General features: G+C 41.5%; 1 pseudogene; it reads left to right on the top strand.

Moving 5' to 3' along the window:
* The first annotated feature begins 4,375 nt into the window (after positions 1 to 4,375).
* Positions 4,376 to 7,312, top strand: LOC136541394 (uncharacterized; annotated as a pseudogene).
* Positions 7,313 to 17,991: the final 10,679 nt, after the last annotated feature.

Genomic DNA, 17,991 nt, shown 5'->3' with positions numbered 1-17,991 from the left:
TTGCTTGAGCAGGCAGATGCACCATCAAATGTACCAATATATCAAAAAAAGATGGCAGAAATATAGTCTCAAGGACACTTAGTGTCTCCGCTATTTCAGCCTCTAGTTTTTGCATATCACTGATACGAATAGTGGGTGAGTAGATCTTCTTGAAGAAATTGCTCACACGAATTAGTGCTGCACTTACTCATTCTGGCAATATATTCCGAACAGAGATGGAAGTAAGTGCTGCAACAATATGTGGTTGTCATGGCTCTTTAATCCAATTATCTTCTTCTCCTTAACTTGCACATTACGACGCATATCAGATGCATAACCATGTGGAAACTTAACATCCTTCAATACTTGGCAAAATGCTTCCCTATCATCAGGACTCATTGTAAACTATGTTGGAGGTAAATAGAAGTTATCTTCTACACTAACAAGATGAAGATCACTTCTAATGCCTTGTTTCTGGATGTCCAAGCGAGCATTTAAGTTATCCTTGGATTTTCCATTGGTGTCCCAAAGTGTGTCAATAATATTCTAACATGTTCTTTTCTATGTGCTTAACATCAAAATTATGCCATAGAAGTAGGTCTTTCCAATATGGCAACTTAAACCAAATGGATTTTCTTTTCCAAATAGTTGGTGGCTCATTAACTTTCTTGCGTTTTCGCTTGGATGGCTCCTCTGTAGTTGGATTGCACTGACGCTTGGCTGGCTTCTTGGTTACTGGGTCTTTTCCGAAGGTTGTCCAATATTTCCTCTCCACTAAGAGGTCTAGGTGCTGGCCTAAGTTCTGTGGTACCATCAAATGAATCTACATCAAACCAAAATTTGTGTTCGACATCTAAGAATCTACGATGGCCCATGTAGACACACTTGCCTCCCTTTTTCAATTGGAAAAAACATGTATCTAAGTGGCATTCAGGACAAGCAACTTTGCCAGAAGTGACGCATGCCACCAAATAACCTAGACCTAGAAAATATAGATATGGTGCAAACTATGGCTGCACGCAGTTGGAAGGGTTCACGCTTAGAAGCATCATATGTTCTTACACCATGAACAAACATTTCTACCATATCATCCACTAGAGGCTCAAGAAAGACATCCATATCACCACAAGGTGCCTTAGGTCCAGGGATCAACAAGGATAGGATGAAATTTGATTGCTTCATACACTTCCAAGGTGGAAGGTTGTATGGGATCAGAATAACAGGCCAAATGCTATAAGTTGATTTCATGGTCCTAAAAGGATTAAAGCCATCGCTAGCTATAGCTAGTCTAAGATTTTGACTCTCTGAGGAAAATATTGGATGCTTAGAGTCAAAATCTTTCTAGAAAGGAGCATCAGCAGGATGCCTCCGCAAACCATCTTGTGTGTGTCCTTCATCATGCCACCTTGTGTCACTTGCTATTTTTTAGAACATTAAATACCATTGCAGCCTTTTCTTTATAGGAAAGTAATGCATAACTTTCCTAGGAACCCTATGCACATGTTTTCCACTAGGACTACTATTTTCTTATTTCCATCTGGAAGTATCACATTTTGGACAAACATTTTTTCTTCGCATGCTCCTTCCAAAACAGTATGCAGTCATTCTCACATGCATGGATTTTCACATACCCAAGTCCTACACCTTTTGTCATTTTTTAGCAGCATTAAAGTTTTAGGAAGTGATGACTCTTCAGGTAAGACATCCTTAAGTAACTCTAATAGCATGTCGAAGCTTTTGTTACTCCATCGCCCAATGAATTTGATATGGAGTAATCTTACAATGAAACGTAGCTTCGAGTACTTGCAACCTGGATATAGTTCCTTGTCAGCATCTTCTACCATTTTGTAAAAAGCTTTCGTATCCTCATCATGCTGCTTCGTGTTGTTTACTTCTAAGTCCCCCCTAGACATCTAAACCCCCTGCTATGTCTTGAAGTAAACCAGAAATATCATCCTCTTCATTTGGGTCCCCTACTTCTACCCTTTTATGTTGGCTGCTATTTGTGAAAAAACTAGAACTAGGTTCACCATGATTCACCCATGTTATATATCCATCCATAAATCCCTCACATATCAAGTGCTCAAGTACAATACTACGGACCCTCCAACAAGAGTTCTTGCATGCCTTGCAGGGACACAAAATCTGATTTCCTTTTGCTGAATTACTAAAGGCAAACTCTAAAAACATATCCACTCCTTCTGTATACACAAGGGTTTGCCTACATATAATTATCAAGATATCAGACCAAACACCCTATGCATGCAGATTCTAGTATATGGTCATAGGTTTATAATGTACCTAGGCTGATCCATCCATGTTTTACCCATGACGCACCTTTTACAAAATACAATGTCAAAATAGTGAAATATTACTCCCAAAATAAAAAATCATTCCGTTCAGATTGGGTTGTTCAACAAAAAATAAAGATCTTGCCAAACAATTGTCCAAATTAAATCAATTTCACCACACTTAATGCTAAAAAAATCATCCTACCACAAACCATTAACAAGAACTATTGGGGGAATTTAGTCCAGTTTTTAGAATCATAAATCATCACATCACAGATCACACACAACCTTCAATTCTATGCCAAATGCAGAGACAAAGTTCATAAGAAAAGGAAAGCATACCAATAAAGCAGAAGAGCTGATGAAGACTAGAAGGTCAATCCAATCCGTCAGTGCTTCCTAATTGGATACTTTGCAACTAAGGAAGAAAAAAAAGTCAGAACTGATCCTTTGGCCGCAAGGAGACATGTATGAACTCTGACTTCATAGTATTAAGTTGCAGATCTAGCTCAAAGAAACTTACATGCAAAATAGCATCTTGTGTACAGAAGCAGAGATGAACTATGGAATCCTTTGGTACTTCCACACAGGTTCCTCTACAAAATCAACTTAATGCAATAAACACCATATCCAATTCAGCTGAATACATTCAATCTCTAAAGAGGGGAAGGGGACAGATGGGTAAATCTAGACTGAATGTAATATTGGCAAGAGAAATAACCTAAAGCTTGAATCTATTGGTCGACCTTTGTCACCTTCTTCTAATCCTTTCTGCAACCAAAGAAATAGGAATCGAAGTAAGTTGCTCGCCTGCTACTATTTCCAAAGAACAGAATCAATGGGACATGAGATAGGCCAGGGATGGCACCAGGGACGGCGGCGGACTTCACACTGGCCAGGAATCGAATAGGGTGCCACCAGATGCGTCTGTGACAACGAATCTCGAGGCCCAGCAAAACATGTGGCGGCCGTTGGCAGTTCAGGCATTGGTGGCGGGTCCCGATGGATGTGGCTGGGTGCGTGCTGCTGTCGAAGGCTGGGGTGGCATAGCTGCAACCAACAACGACAGCAGGTGGTGGTAGGGGCTGGTGGGGGCGACCGATAGAGGCTAGCGTTGTTAGGGTTCCGGGGGGCGGCGGCGCTGTGCAGGAGGGCGGCGGCGAGGCTTGGCGTGGGAGGCGGCGACAGCGAGGCTCGGTGTGGGAGGCGGCGACGGCGGGAGCACTCGCGGGTCGCACGTGTATGGGCCGCGGGGCCTTTTCCTTTTCGTGCTGTAGGCGAGAGGGGGAGTATATTCGGAGGGTGTTTTCGTTTCACTGCCCAATCCGCGCTACGGATGGATTTGGCTCCACACACATGGCGCGAAAAGCCTGTTTCACTCCCGTGCATTCCTCTTTTTGGTGAAAAGATCCGAAGGCGGAGTAGGGCAGGACCGTACACACTTTCGCCGACACTTGAGTTGTTGGCTCGGTTAGGCGGCGCCGACACTTATTGTGTCTACAAATGTCCCCAGAGCAATGCCGACAGTTGATTTGTATCCATACAACATCATTGCCGACAGATTATATGACATTAAAATGTCGTACAATTACCAACAGATAATGTGTAGTTGAAACCACCCCTTTGCCAACACATAACTGTAGGCAATTATGTGTCATGTTGTAGTGGAGGCAGCCATGGGCACGCTCGGGGTAGGGCAGGGCGCGAGCGTGGAATGGATAAAAATGGGGATGAGGAAGCGAGGGCAAACGGTGCATGCGAGAGTGGGTAGTAGGAGGCGTCCATCCCAATAAGGATTTGTTTTTTTTTTTTTTTTGCGACCTGCTCCCGGAGAGAGCATTATCGATCTTCAAGACCTTGTAACTGTTAGGCCTGCTCTCTTTGCTTACTGACCATGGTGGACCGAGCCTCGAGTTTGCTATTGGGCTATCGGCTCCACCAACGGCACTGGGCTTGACCCCTCCTCGATTTTCCGCAACGAAGGCCGGCGCGGCCTGTAACAGCAATCAAAGTTGGGCCCATGCACAAGCGTCAGCCCATCGGTCCGTTCCTTCTACTAGCCCAGCCCACCCAACTCCAGGAAAAGCAAGGGCCCACTTGCCGCCTCAGCACCTTCACTCTCTCGTCTCTCCGCTCCGGCACGCGGGTCTCCTCGCCGGCGTCACGCGACTCCAGATCCCCCAATTCGGACAGCGACCTGCTGCGCGAGCCATGGCCGGCCGCCGCGAAGGCGAGCGCCAGCCGAGCCCGTGGCCGTCCGGGACGGCCACGGTGGAGGACTCGGGCGCCTTCCCCTCCGCCATCATCCTCTTCGCCCTCGTCGGCGCCACCGCCACCACTGCCGCCGTAAGCCTGCTGCTCTGCTCTCCGTGCCCCGCTTCTCCCTTTCATCGGTCCCTCGGCCCGGCGGCCCTGAGGCATCGCTTCTCCCTTCCCTCGATCCCTCGCCCCGGCTGCGTGAACTCGGTGCTTCTCTTTAGTGTGGTTACGCTGAGACAAATCTTCTGAAACGATGGTCCCTTTCAACTGTTACTGCTCGTGGATTTCCGTGTGCGAGTGCGATGATGCATTTGCTTGCGGACTTGTAGGTCGGACAACTGCGCCGGACAGTCAGCTGGTTCTACACTCAGGTATAAAAATTTTACGAAAAAAGGTGTCATTTTGGCATTTGCTTTCTGGAGCAGCATTGCCTTGAAGGTGAGTTTTGGGGGCAGATCGGTGAAACCTTTTTTTCCTCCATTGAAGCTTAGTAGGTCGGAACCGTATGTGTTCTGGGAAGACATACCTCGTCGTCGACCAATTCGGCGTGGTGAAGCCTGGGAACGGTATCGCCAGAGGATGCGTGAAAGGACCGAGGATCAAAGGGAAAGAGTGGTCAGTGCCCTGCTCGCATACAAGATATTTATTACAAATGCATTTAAACATTTGCACATCGAAAGTGATTCCATTAGCTTATTCACTCTACAGCCCTTAGGTGTGTTGTTATTATTGAGTTTCTTCTTAGAGATGAACATGAAGTTCCAGAAAAACATCAATTTGTATGGATTATTGACTTAGGAAAATGTTAGTATGAAGCAACCAAGGTCATACATGGTAGCAAGTAATATTTCCTCAACTTTTCTTTTCCCCTTGAGAACTCTAAGCAGATGAAAACTTTGATATGACAATATAAAGAACCATCTCACAAATTGGTGTCACTATGTTAGTCACATTTCATTCATTTTGTTTGCATGCTGATTCGTTTCAACTAATCCTGAGCCAACAGTAGTGATTTCTGTAGGAACGCATACGGCGCATGCAAGATGTATTTAAAAAGGAGAGATGCAAATGTCGGGATTATCGAACTTGGGAAAGCCATAATCCCAACTATTATCAGCATCATCAAAGAGATGACTGGTACTGGAACGCAGAAACGTTTTATGCGAATCAAAGGACAAATTTCAGGGCAACGCCCAGGGAAGCTGAGTTACACTATGTCACATCACTATTCTGTTTTGGGCCTTGACAGGTATGTACCAACAGCCTTTCATGTCAATGAACATTCCTATATATTTGCCAGCTGTATGTGACGATGGCCTAGTTTGTTGTGAACCACTGTCATTCTTGGTCCCCTAATCACCTGTTCTATCTGTGGCAGTCAATATTAGCAAAGAAGCATTGTTACACCACTTACCTTTGAATGTATATAACACAAATTTTGTCACCATTGTACCTTATGATTGCACCTGATTAAAGAAAAGATATCACCCTGCTTTGTGGAGAGAAGAAACAGCTGCTTAGTCTTTCACACACTTTGCGTTTATGTTACCCTGAAATTGACGCTAACATGCCCGACTGCCCGTAGTGATGTTGAGCAACTGATATCATCATAATTGCCTGTAACCAAAGTTTTTCCTCTCCATTCCCCAGGTCAAGGTCAGAGCCATTTTCGGATGCTGAAATCAAGGTGTGCCTTCTACCTGTTCATTTTGTGTCTACTGAATATTTTTCTACCGAAAAGAGTGCAATGTGCTTTGTTTAATTCTGTACAACCTACAGTCAAGTTTTATGTTGAACAGTTCAAAATATAAAAAGCAAACTAAAGTTTACGCACTTGAAATTTTGTACTGAACTTCTAAGGAACTCTCTACAATCCTGAAATGGTAACTATGAGCGAAAGGAGGGAGGGGAGATGTTATATTAATTAAATATATTGTATATGAAAATTGACATTTGCCCATAAGTGTCCTCTGATGTGGTAGAATAAACATATATTTACTCTGTAGTCTATACCAAGGGTAGATAAGTCATGTAAGCAAGGTATGGTTGCACAAAGAGACATTCTCCTGCAAGTTTTCAATCATCCCCTGTTGTGCCCAAGTCTTTAAATTTCAGTGTTCATTAGTGAACTGCAAATTAGGCTTGTATGTATTCTTTCATGTCAGATGGCCAAAGTTTTCAGGCAATTATCTGTACATCTTGCTCATTTGCTTATAATTCCATTACAGAATGCTTTCAGGAGAAAAGCAATGGAGTATCATCCAGACCAAAACCAAAGTAATAAAGGTAAATACAGTTTCCTTGTCTCTCCTGTTCCTTATGTAAGGCTAATATGCTCATTGTGTATACATGTGCTCAGAAGCTTCCTCTTTTGACTATGGCAGAGGTTGCTGAGGCAAAATTCAAAGAGGTTATGGATTCTTATGAAGCAATAAAACTAGAACGACGAAACAGAAGTTGCTGAATGTTCTCACGATTTTCGGGTGCTGGGAGCGACTGTTGTATATACAGCGTTTGATATGGGACAAACTAGATGTAAGGTATAAACTATAAGCTCGAAGATGCAGATGCAGACACTGTTGTCCTTGGTAACCCACTTTTTTCTTCGGTAACCCTTTGATAAAACTACACAGCAGAGTAGTTCCTGCTGGCAGAAGGCAGAACTTCAGCGTGCTGCAATTAGTTTCCTGATATTTTCCTTTCTTTTATGTATTCATGTTATGGTTCATGGTAGCAAACTCGTATTGGATATCAATGAGATTATACTGGTGCATTTGTTACCGGTTAGCACACACTATTTGTCTCCTGCGATGCTCGACAGCTGATTCGGGCTTGGCTATTTGACTTTGATCAACCTGGCAAGGAAATTATTCCAGAGTTCTTGTTCAATCGAGAGTAAATCTTCTCTGTTGAAAAACATAAACAAGAGTATCTTTAGGAAGATAATGTGTTAAAGACGAGGGAACGATAGTAGGTCAATTTAGGCATTATTTATCTTTTCTAGTTCTATCCTTTTCTGGGCAGATAACTGAATGAACACGATAGGAAGAGCCAGGAAGAAGAAACCAAACTTTTGATCACTATTCAGCCAAGCGGAAAACTTGTTGCTACATGCATGTGTGAGTTGAACATTGGTTTCAGAGAACAAATCAAATCCTTCACTCATGATTGCTAAATTCTGCAGAACACCTTAGTTAAATTTGTCTTAGCCATGGCGATGCATTGGAATGGATCACCACGATATGCTGGACTGCATTTCACGTCAGTTTTTTGGTTAGGACAAATAGAAAGTGCAAGTACCCTATTTGTAGAAGCTATGGATTACATCCATGATCCATTCTTGCTATGAAATAACTTCCTTTGTGCCTTACTACACCTGCCTGCCCTTATTTCTTGTCAAGGAAAGGATTGAACTGCAGCTTCCATGACCATGCATGGGCCCTTTAGGATTGCTTTTCCAGCTTCCAGGCAGACTTGCTTTGCCAGGCATCAATCCTAAGCGTTCATTTTCTAGCAGCTGGGACTAGATCAATGTGCCTAGACAGGAGCTCTCTCAGACAAGGGCGCCATCCAAACAGGCCCGAAATCCAACAGGACAAGCTTGGTAGAACTGTCGATACGATACGACCTGGCATAGCCTGGCCACGGGCCATCTCAATTCTCAGATCCTCCGGACTCCATACGCGATTGCGTTCTGCCCGTGTTCCAGCAAGCTGGTTGCAGTCACAGCAATCAAACATCTGGGCCTCAATCAGATCAGATATTCAGACACGAAAGTGCTGGTCTTCGTCTGAAGATGCATGTTTTGAGCTGTGACAGGCTGACAGCAATGTCAATGGAACTCATGTAAGTTCTGGTCCAACAACGATCCATGCTTTGGTATGGCCTTCCATGAGAGTTCCATCACATTCACAGGTTGTGGCATTGATTGTTATTGCAAAGTGAATGAAATGAACAATGATTTGGGAACAACTATTGGTTTCATTGATCTCTTAGATATATATAGAAGTGAAGGGGTGTGTCCAAAGGACACAACTGACGGGAGAAGTTACATCTCGTCACCAAGAGACATGCCCCTTCGGTGACACAGTTAACTGTAAATCTAATCTCTAATCCTTTCTCTAACCGCACATCTAATTGGATGAGATCATCGATGAACAGGTGTTTGTTGGCAGGCACCGTTTCGTAACACTCCCCCTTGATCGAATCTTCTTTGAGATCAATGTAGCTGTATGCTTGAATTCCTCGAAAAACCCTGTGGGAAAAATCTGAGGAATATGTATGTATAGATATGCTATAAAAACTCCTTTAAACCTTATAGGAAAATAAGGAGAAAATAGCATATATGAGTGTGATTTAAATAAATCATTATGTCATTGGTATCCCATTAAAAACCCCAGTGGGGAAAAATATAGGAGATACGACATATAGATTACTCCCCCAAAAACCATTTCAGGAAAAATATGAGGAGCAATATAAAGTGATATGTCGCTAAAACTCCTGTAAAAACCCAGTGGGAAAATTAGGAGAAAATATGACGACATATTATTGGTATTGCCTCTTGGATAACTCACATGAAAAACCCTTTTCGGGGGAAAAACATGGATGAGTTGTGAGGGCAATATGTGTCTTTGATATTTCCCACAAAAACCCCGGTGGGGAAAATTGAAAATATGACACATGCTTATGTTAATATTACCTCATTAAAAACTTTAACAAGAAACCTTGTAAGTAAAACTTGTGAAAGAAAAGAGTATAATATGATGTTGGTATAGGTCAACATTTAGGAGATGTCTTCCTCTGATTCTGGCAAATCTCGTAGTCGCCGCATACCAATTTTTGAAACACAGAAGTTGGTAAGGACTTAGTAAATAGGTCAGCGAGATTATCACATGACTTGATTTGCAAGATGTTTATTTCCCCGTTTTCTTGTAATTTATGGGGATAAAACAGTTTAGGAACAATATGCTTAGTGATATTGCTCTTTATGTAACCTGATTGCATATGTGTAATACAAGCAGAATTATCTTCATAGATAATTGTAGGTGATTCAATTGAACCAATACCACATGACTGTTGTATGTGGTTAATCATTCTGCGAAGCCATACACATTCTCGTGATGCGAGCAATAATTTCAGAATGATTAGTAGAAGTCGCTGTCAGAGTCTGCTTAGAAGACTTCCATGAAATAGCTGTACCTCTATGTAGGAATACAAATCCTGTTTGGGATTTTTCGTTACGAGGATCAGATAAGTAACCTGCATCAGTATAACCAATCATATTGGGATCATGATTTTTCTTAAAGAATAAACCAAGATCCTTTGTGCCATTAAGGTATCTGAGGATACACTTCGCTGTTGTCCAATGACGGCGAGTTGGGTCCGCACTATGCCTAGCCAGTAAATTCACTGCAAATGTGATATCAGGCCTAGTGCAATTTGCAAGATACATAAGTGCGCCAATGACACTGAGATATGGGATCTCTGGTCCTAATATCTTTTCCCCAATATCCCGTGGTCTAAATGGATCTTTCCCTATTTCTAAGGAACAAACAACCATCGGAGTTTTATTAGGGTATGATTTATCCATATTGAATTTCTCTAATACTTTCTGGATATAGGCTGATTGATGTACTAAAATCCCTGAAGAACGGTGCTCAGGTTGTAAGCCTAGGCAATACTTGGTCTTATCCAAATCCTTCGTCTCGAATTCCCTCTTTAGATGTTTGCGTGCTTCATCTATATCCTTTGGGCTGCCAATGATATTTAAATCATCAACATACACGGATATAATACAAAATCTCATTCAAGATTTCTTAATGAAAACACATGGGCAATCATCATTGTTAGTGTATCCTTTCTTTAGAAGGAATTCCCTCAGTCGGTTGTACCACATTCGTCCCGACTGCTTCAAGCCATATAATGACTTTTGTAGTTTTACACAATACATGTTGCGATTTGCGTTTGGATTCAAAATTTGGATTCCATCGGGAACCTTCATATATATGTCCGAATCAAGTGACCCATATAGATATGATGTCACCACATCCATCAACTACATAAATAGATGATTTTGAACTACCAATGATATTAAGTATTGGAAAGTAATTCCACTCATTACTGGAGAATAGGTTTCATTGTAATCAATGTCAGGTCTCTGCGTGAACCCTTGTGCTACTAGCCTCGCTTTATATCTCACCACCTAATTGTTCTCATTTCGTTTCCGAACGAAAACCCATTTAAATCCTACAGGAAAGACCTTGGAAGGTGTAGGTATTGCAGATGTGAATACCCCTCTTCTAGTGAGTGAAGCTATCTCAGCTTGAATTGCTTCTTTCCATTGAGCCCAGTCCAAGCGCTTTTTGCACTCTGCCATGATCTTGGGATCTGGATCATTGAGAAAGATTTCTGCAATTGCTGCGGAGAAGTACATGTCGACAACAGTAGTCTTATGATCATATGATTCTCCAGAATCTATGTAATTGATGGAAATTTCTTTCACCCCATTATTTGACTCAACATTTTCCAAAACTATGGAGTTAGGGTGTTCCGATATCACAGGATCAAAATTTGGATGCACCGTTGATCCAGGTTGTGGATTTGGTCCTGATGTTGGATTTTTATCCACTATTGGGTGTCTACCAACTTGACGTTGGCTTGTATTTACTGATTTGGAGGATTTAGCCCTCGATATCCTCGGACGCTTACTTGTAGCATTATCTTTAAGAGTGGCCGTACTTCTCCCCCTCTTGTTTGGAAGTGGGAGTTGAATGGTTTTTATTGGTACCTCCACTCTTTCGGGCGCATTGCGAGCAGGATAAGAGCATTTAGTGACACCCTTATAATCAGTAAATGCTTCTGACAGGTTATTTACAATATGTTGCAAGTTTATGATTTTCTGAACTTGTTCAGTCTCTAGAGTACGTGGATCTGAGGGGGAGTGCCTTGGGCATTCCAGATGATTTCCTAGCATTCGTTTTGGTACTTGAAATCTCCCCCTAATGCCGGGAAATGGTCCTCATTAAATATGCAGTCAGCGTATCGGGCTGTGAATAAGTCCCCTGTAAGAGGGTCGAGATAGTTGATAATTAATGGAGATTGATATCCCACATAGATACCAAGTTTCCTATGTGGGCCCATAGAAGTACGCTTAGGTAGTGAGATCGATACGTATGCAGCGCAACCGAATTTTCGCAGATGAGAAATATTTGACATATTCCCACGTACTAATTGCAATGGGGAGACTACATGATATGCAGTTGGTCGCAATTGAATTAAGTCAGCAGCATGTAAGACTGCATGACCCCAACATGAAGTTGGTAGGTTGCAATTTTGTAATAACGGTCTTGCAATGAGTTTAATTCTCTTAATAAGAGATTTTGCTAAACCATTTTGTGTATGGACATATGGGACAGAGTGCTGAACTTGAATTCCCAAAGCCATACAATAATCGTTGAAAGCCTTTGAGGAAAATTCAGCAGCATTGTCCATTCGAATTGATTGAATTTGATGTTCAAGATGATGTGCTCTAAGTCTAATAACTTGAACAATAATTTTTGCAAATGCATGGTTACGTGTGGACAAAAGACACACAAGAGACCATCTAGTAGATGCATCTATTAGAACCATGAAGTACCTAAACGGTCCAGACGATGGTTGTATGGGGCCACAAATATCTCCTTGAATGCGTTCAAGAAATTTTAGTGGCTCATTTTGGATCTTAACGGGCGATGGTCGTACGATCAATTTCCCTGTAGCGAATGAAGTACACATAAAATCTAAAGATTTGGGGAATTTAGCAGTATTTAACTCATGACTATTAGAATTGCTGATAATTTTTCGTATCATCCCTATACCATGATGGCCAAGGTGTTCATGCCAAGTTTTGAATGCGTCAATATTCTAAAAATTACCTTATACGCAACATGCAGTACGGGTTTGATGTATGTGTAGTACAATCCTGATGAAAAAGAGGGAATTTTCTCAACAATTCGTTTGCCATATCCGCTATTTTTAGTAACAAGGAGAATTTCCTCATTATTGTCATCACGAGTTTCTATATGGAAACCATTTTGATGGATATCTCTATAACTTAACAAGGTACGCTTTGAATCGGGATACAATAATGCATCCTCAATTATAATTTGGGTACCCATGGAGAGTACAATAGTGGCACGACTAGAGCCAACTATTGTAGCATCACGTCCGGCGATTGTCAAAACATTTTCTTATCTTTTTGTAAGAGTTTGGAAATACTTTATTTCTCTAAGTATAGAATTAGTGGTACCACTGTCCACTAGGCATAATTCCTCCTCCATCAGATTGACCCCGTAGAAACTATATATAAATAAAGAATTTGATATGAAACTCTTTTATGATATATAGAATACACACTTTATTTATTGAATATCAAATGTGTACAATACATCAAATGTGTACAATACATTTATTGGGTATTCAAACTAAATAGTGATGACATTATTAAATATTTACAACACATAGGACATAAATTATTTTAACTATTATAATCACTAGGACATAAAGACATGAGAATCTAAGGGATTGGGAGCCTATTCAAAGTCTCCAAATATGTCGTTGGATGCATATTCCACGATCATATTCCCCATATCAGCAAGATCCTTGCCTCCTCGTATGTTGTTGTTGCTTGGTTCCATTGGAACTTGTTGTGAACAACCAGCCTCATTCCTGGTGGTGTCAGGTCGAATGTTGAAGTGAGCTTCATACTTCTGTCTTGGTGCAGCATGTCCGTGACTCACAGACTTTAAGTAGAGATCAACAAGATGACTTGGGGTACGTCATTTCTTTGTAGTATGGTTATAACAACCACACTTCTGACACACAGGTTTGTCATTCTTGTGTTTGGAAATATTCTTACCATTGTTGGAAGCACGAGTTTGGGATTTCTTATTGCATCTGCATTGTTTTTTACCTTTCTTGGAATTTCCCTAAGGATGGGTCTTAGAAGGTCCACCATCAAATTTGGGTTTATTCTAAGTGTAGGCATGTACTTCAGGCAATGGAGTAGACCCTGGGGTGCTACTAATTATTTCAAACCATAAGTTCAGAATGTTTTTCGGCCTCAAGTAAAGTTTGTATAAGCTCAGAATAAACCTGGAAACACCTTTCATGGTATTGTTGTTGAAGAATCCTTTCAGAGGGAAGCATAGTAGACATAGTCTTTTCTATTTTATCCGCATTTATAGGTTCTTTCTCGTAGAATTGTAACTTTGAGCAAATCCTATGAACAACATAGTTGTAATCACTCACAGTTTTGAAATCCTGTAAGCGAAGTTGAGTCCACTCATAGTTGGCCGTAGACACGACAAGTGCCTTTTGTTGTTCATAGCGTTGATTAAGAGAATTCCATAGATTTCATGGGTTCTCTTCCAACAAGTATTCAGCCTTAAGATTAGGATGAATATGGCTCATAATGAGATATAGGGCCATGTATACATGTTGATCATCAAGAGGTGCAACACCCTCTTCAGGGGGTAACACAGCTCGATAAAGTCCACGGGACGCAAGACTAACCTTTACGTCCACAACCCATGTGGGGTAATTGTGGTCGTCTAGAGCAAGCAAATCAAACTCTTTGACGGTCATTGATCCTACATGAGGCAAACCATCAAAAATATTTTAAGTTATTAAAATGTTGTGGTATGTTGTAATTATGGGATGCAAGATTGAGACAAGATAAATCTTGTATTATTAATGGTGTAAAGATCTCATGTGCATAATAAAATAATGGAGGTAGTCACTATAAAAGTGTAGACCTCAAATTGAGCATAGTCTGTATTAATAGTAGATGCCAAGTAATTATGCAAGTTGTATAAATGCGTCTTAAGGTAGTCATCAAGAATAATGTAGACCTTAGTCAATTCGCAAACGAATTGGGTACGCACGTTGAGGATAGTCACTAAGTTGTGGACTTAGTGTAGATCCCACGGTAGCAACTATGGTGCTACCTTGTGTATGGCCAATAGGAATGCGAAATAATGGTAGTCATCTTTGTGAAAAGATGTAGACCAAATGTTCTCATTTGTGATGTTGGGTACACACGTTGAGGATAGTCACTAAGTGTTTACTTAGTGTATATCCCGCAATAGCAACAGTGGTGCTACCTTATGTATGGCCAACAAACAAATAGGGAACATGCGCGTTATACAATTAATGAGAAAATATACATAAAATGTCGCATCCATTATTTAAGCGCGTAGTGCTTTAAAGTCAAAAAGCATAAAAGGGGCTTAAATAAAATGATCGATTGCAAAAGTGATTAATGAATAAATAATTTGCAAGATCATGGTCGTAATAACAAGGATATTATTTATTGGATTTGCCATACATACAGGGACAAATACTTTGAATAATATCATAAATGGATATTTTACAATGACAAAATATCATAAGTACAACTATAGTTAAAGTCAGCGACTAAACACAAGAGTACTTAATTTTACAGTACATAATTATAAGAGACTAACAGAGTCTTATACGAATTAATGCTAAAAATATTAAATAAAATAGACACTAAGTCTGCTGGACCGATTGGAACCGGAAACAAAGCCAACTTCAGATTCGGGCCCAGAAAGACCCATGCGGGCAAGCACAGTAGGAGAGGGAGAGGGTTAGCAGGGCGTCAGCCTTGGGCTGGCCCATTTCTTGGCATGGCCCTTCAGGCCTACTTTGGCAACAGGGGAACCCAGAGGGATCCCTGTGATTTCCCTGGGCCAAAAACCCACGAGCCAATCTACCCCGCGACAATCCGTCGCGCACTTTGGAAGCCCATCCGCGCCGGGCTCGAAGCCCGCTTCCCCTCCTTTTCCGCGCGGAAGGAATCCACTACACCGGAGGCTGGGAGGGTTTCCCCGACTCGTCACTCGCTCACTCGTGACTCGCGAGGCTGCCTAGGCGCGAGGCCGCCGCCACCCCAGCATCCGGCCGCCGCCACCTCGGCATCCCGTCGCTGCCGCCCCTCCGCTGCCTCGGCATCCCGTCGCTGCCGCCCCTCGGCCTTCTCATCGCTTCGGCTCACGCCAACAGTGAGCACGCCTCAACATCTCTGTGAACGCTAGGGTTTCGGGTCTCATCCTCTCTTCTCTTTCTTGTAGATCCTGGGGCTGCCGCCGCCACCTCAACGCCCGGCTGCGTGAAGCTGATCCAGTGCCGCCGCCGCCCACCAACCGGACCGCACCGGCTCAATCTCCACTGCTCCGTGACTGCCCCTGCCTAGCCGCCTTGCCTCGTCCCAAGATCTAGTGAGTCCTTCCTCCCTCCTCCTTGTCCCTCCCAAGTTTGAGCTTCTGCGACTTGGATGTGTACCTTTTACTCATTGGATGTGCTTGTAGTAGCATGCTGAGAATATCATGTTTTGTCTGATGGTTAAAGAACTGCCTTAATCAGCAGTGCCTGCGACTTGGATGTGCTCAACGATGTTGTGCATGCATGGGGTTTCCTCTATTAACACCCTGATTGCCACGTTAGAAGTTGAAACTGCTATACATTTTGTGCCAAAATACAACTCCTAACTTGTATTACATAGTCAAAGCCATCATAGACAGTTTCCTCGTGCTTGAATCTTCAAATGGCGTAACACAATCTAGGCTGGAAATTGTGTGTTTCATATATGCATTCGATCGTCTCAAAGAGAGCTATGCAATTGTAAAGTCCAGTATATAATTTGACAAATTTATCAAAACCAGCACTTATTTCAAAAAATGGGAAACAAGTCAAATCTAATTCCCCATAATTCTCAAGTCTTGTTAGTTTTTTGTTTTTTTTAAGGAACGTCTTGCCAGCTTTACATGGCAACACTACCAAATACTAGTAGGATCTAAATGCATTTAGGGCCTGTTTTGATTGTGGCCTATCAAGCATGTATGGTCCAGGTAAACAATTCTAGCCCCAAAATTCTACAATCGGACGTGTGGCAACTATCCCTGGCCGAGGCAAATTTCCCAAGCAGCAATCACACTCCAAACTAGTGCCGCCATCGCCCGCTGGTACAATCTCGGTCTCGGCAATAGCGGCACAGGGCGTGACATACCACAAAACATGACATCGCTTTAGATTACTACGGTTGCAACCTCAGCCACTAGATCGACTTCATCCGCGTCCACACCATCACCAGTCATGTGAGATTCAACAAAGTTCTGGAACTGTGTCCCCACCGGTGTATTCGCGATCTACACCAGTATGAAATTACAAGCTTTGCTTATATCTGTATCCTAGATGCCAATACCATACGACAAACTTTTATATGTTCATCATTTATGGTATTTGATTATATATTGATGATGATGTATGATTTTTTTTTATGTTTTAGCAACATTTATTCTCAAGTAAGATCATAAATAAAATTGAAAGCTTTAATTTGCTGCAATCTCATGTGCACCATGCATGATGGTTTTTTTTCTGTTGGAATTTTAGCACCAGTTCTTGAAATTGGTTAGATATCTAAATAGAAACTCAGTGATCGATATCATTGTTTAAATCACTTCTTTGATTGACTCTTTGTGGGCAATCTAATGCATACACAATCATCAATATATGATATATAGGTGCATATATCTCAAATGTGTCAAATCATTGTGTGTGTGAACCTTGATCTGGCTATATAAGTTTTCTGTGTTGTGCCTTTTTCTGATCTTGCTAAGGGCATACTGTCACTGGTATGAAGATATGCGTGGTCAATCCACCAAGATGGTGTATGCAATCTGCTACTTTTTTTTGCCCTCTTCATGATTATCATGTTCATTCATCTCTAACTCTGTTCCGGTATGAAAATTGCTTCTTGTTTGAAATTGTACTGAAGTGTCCGCCACCATGCAGTTTTCTGGCATCGATGTCCACTTGATCACCCAAGCTATTTTCATTTATATACTTTCTTCCAACAAATTATAAATAAAATAGGATCTGTCTATTTAGAACTCGGGTGATCTACCCCCTCCAAAAACTCAAGCAATTTACGGGGACAAATTATACAAATGCAACACAAAAACAAAGTTCAAGTGATTTAGTCCCAATACAGAATTCGAGTGAAACAAAGCTTAAAATCAAACAAATTTGCATACATGCCTGGATGAGTAGGTGCTGATGTAAGTGCTGCCTGGATGATTAGGTGCTGCTGTAGAGTGCTATAAATATGATTAGGTGCTGCTGTAGAATGTTATAGAAAATGATTAGGTACTTCTGACTTTTTTAGACTTTTAATACTTGTTTTCTCTACTTTTAATACTTGTTTTCTCAACTTTTTTAGACATTTAATACTTTGAATCTGCCCTTCTAATACTTGTTTTCTCTACTTGTTTTCTCTACTTTGAGTGCTCTCCTTTTCTCTAGTTGATTTGAATTGGTAATATATATGTAATAATATAATTTCATATATGTAACACTAGATGGCTTCTTGGGAAGAGCTTGCTAGGAATTTTTTTGTTGGAAG

The sequence above is a fragment of the Miscanthus floridulus genome, chromosome 3, assembly GCF_019320115.1.
Source record: "Miscanthus floridulus cultivar M001 chromosome 3, ASM1932011v1, whole genome shotgun sequence".
Lineage (NCBI taxonomy): Eukaryota > Viridiplantae > Streptophyta > Magnoliopsida > Poales > Poaceae > Miscanthus > Miscanthus floridulus.
This window is presented reverse-complemented; position numbering and strand designations above follow the sequence as displayed.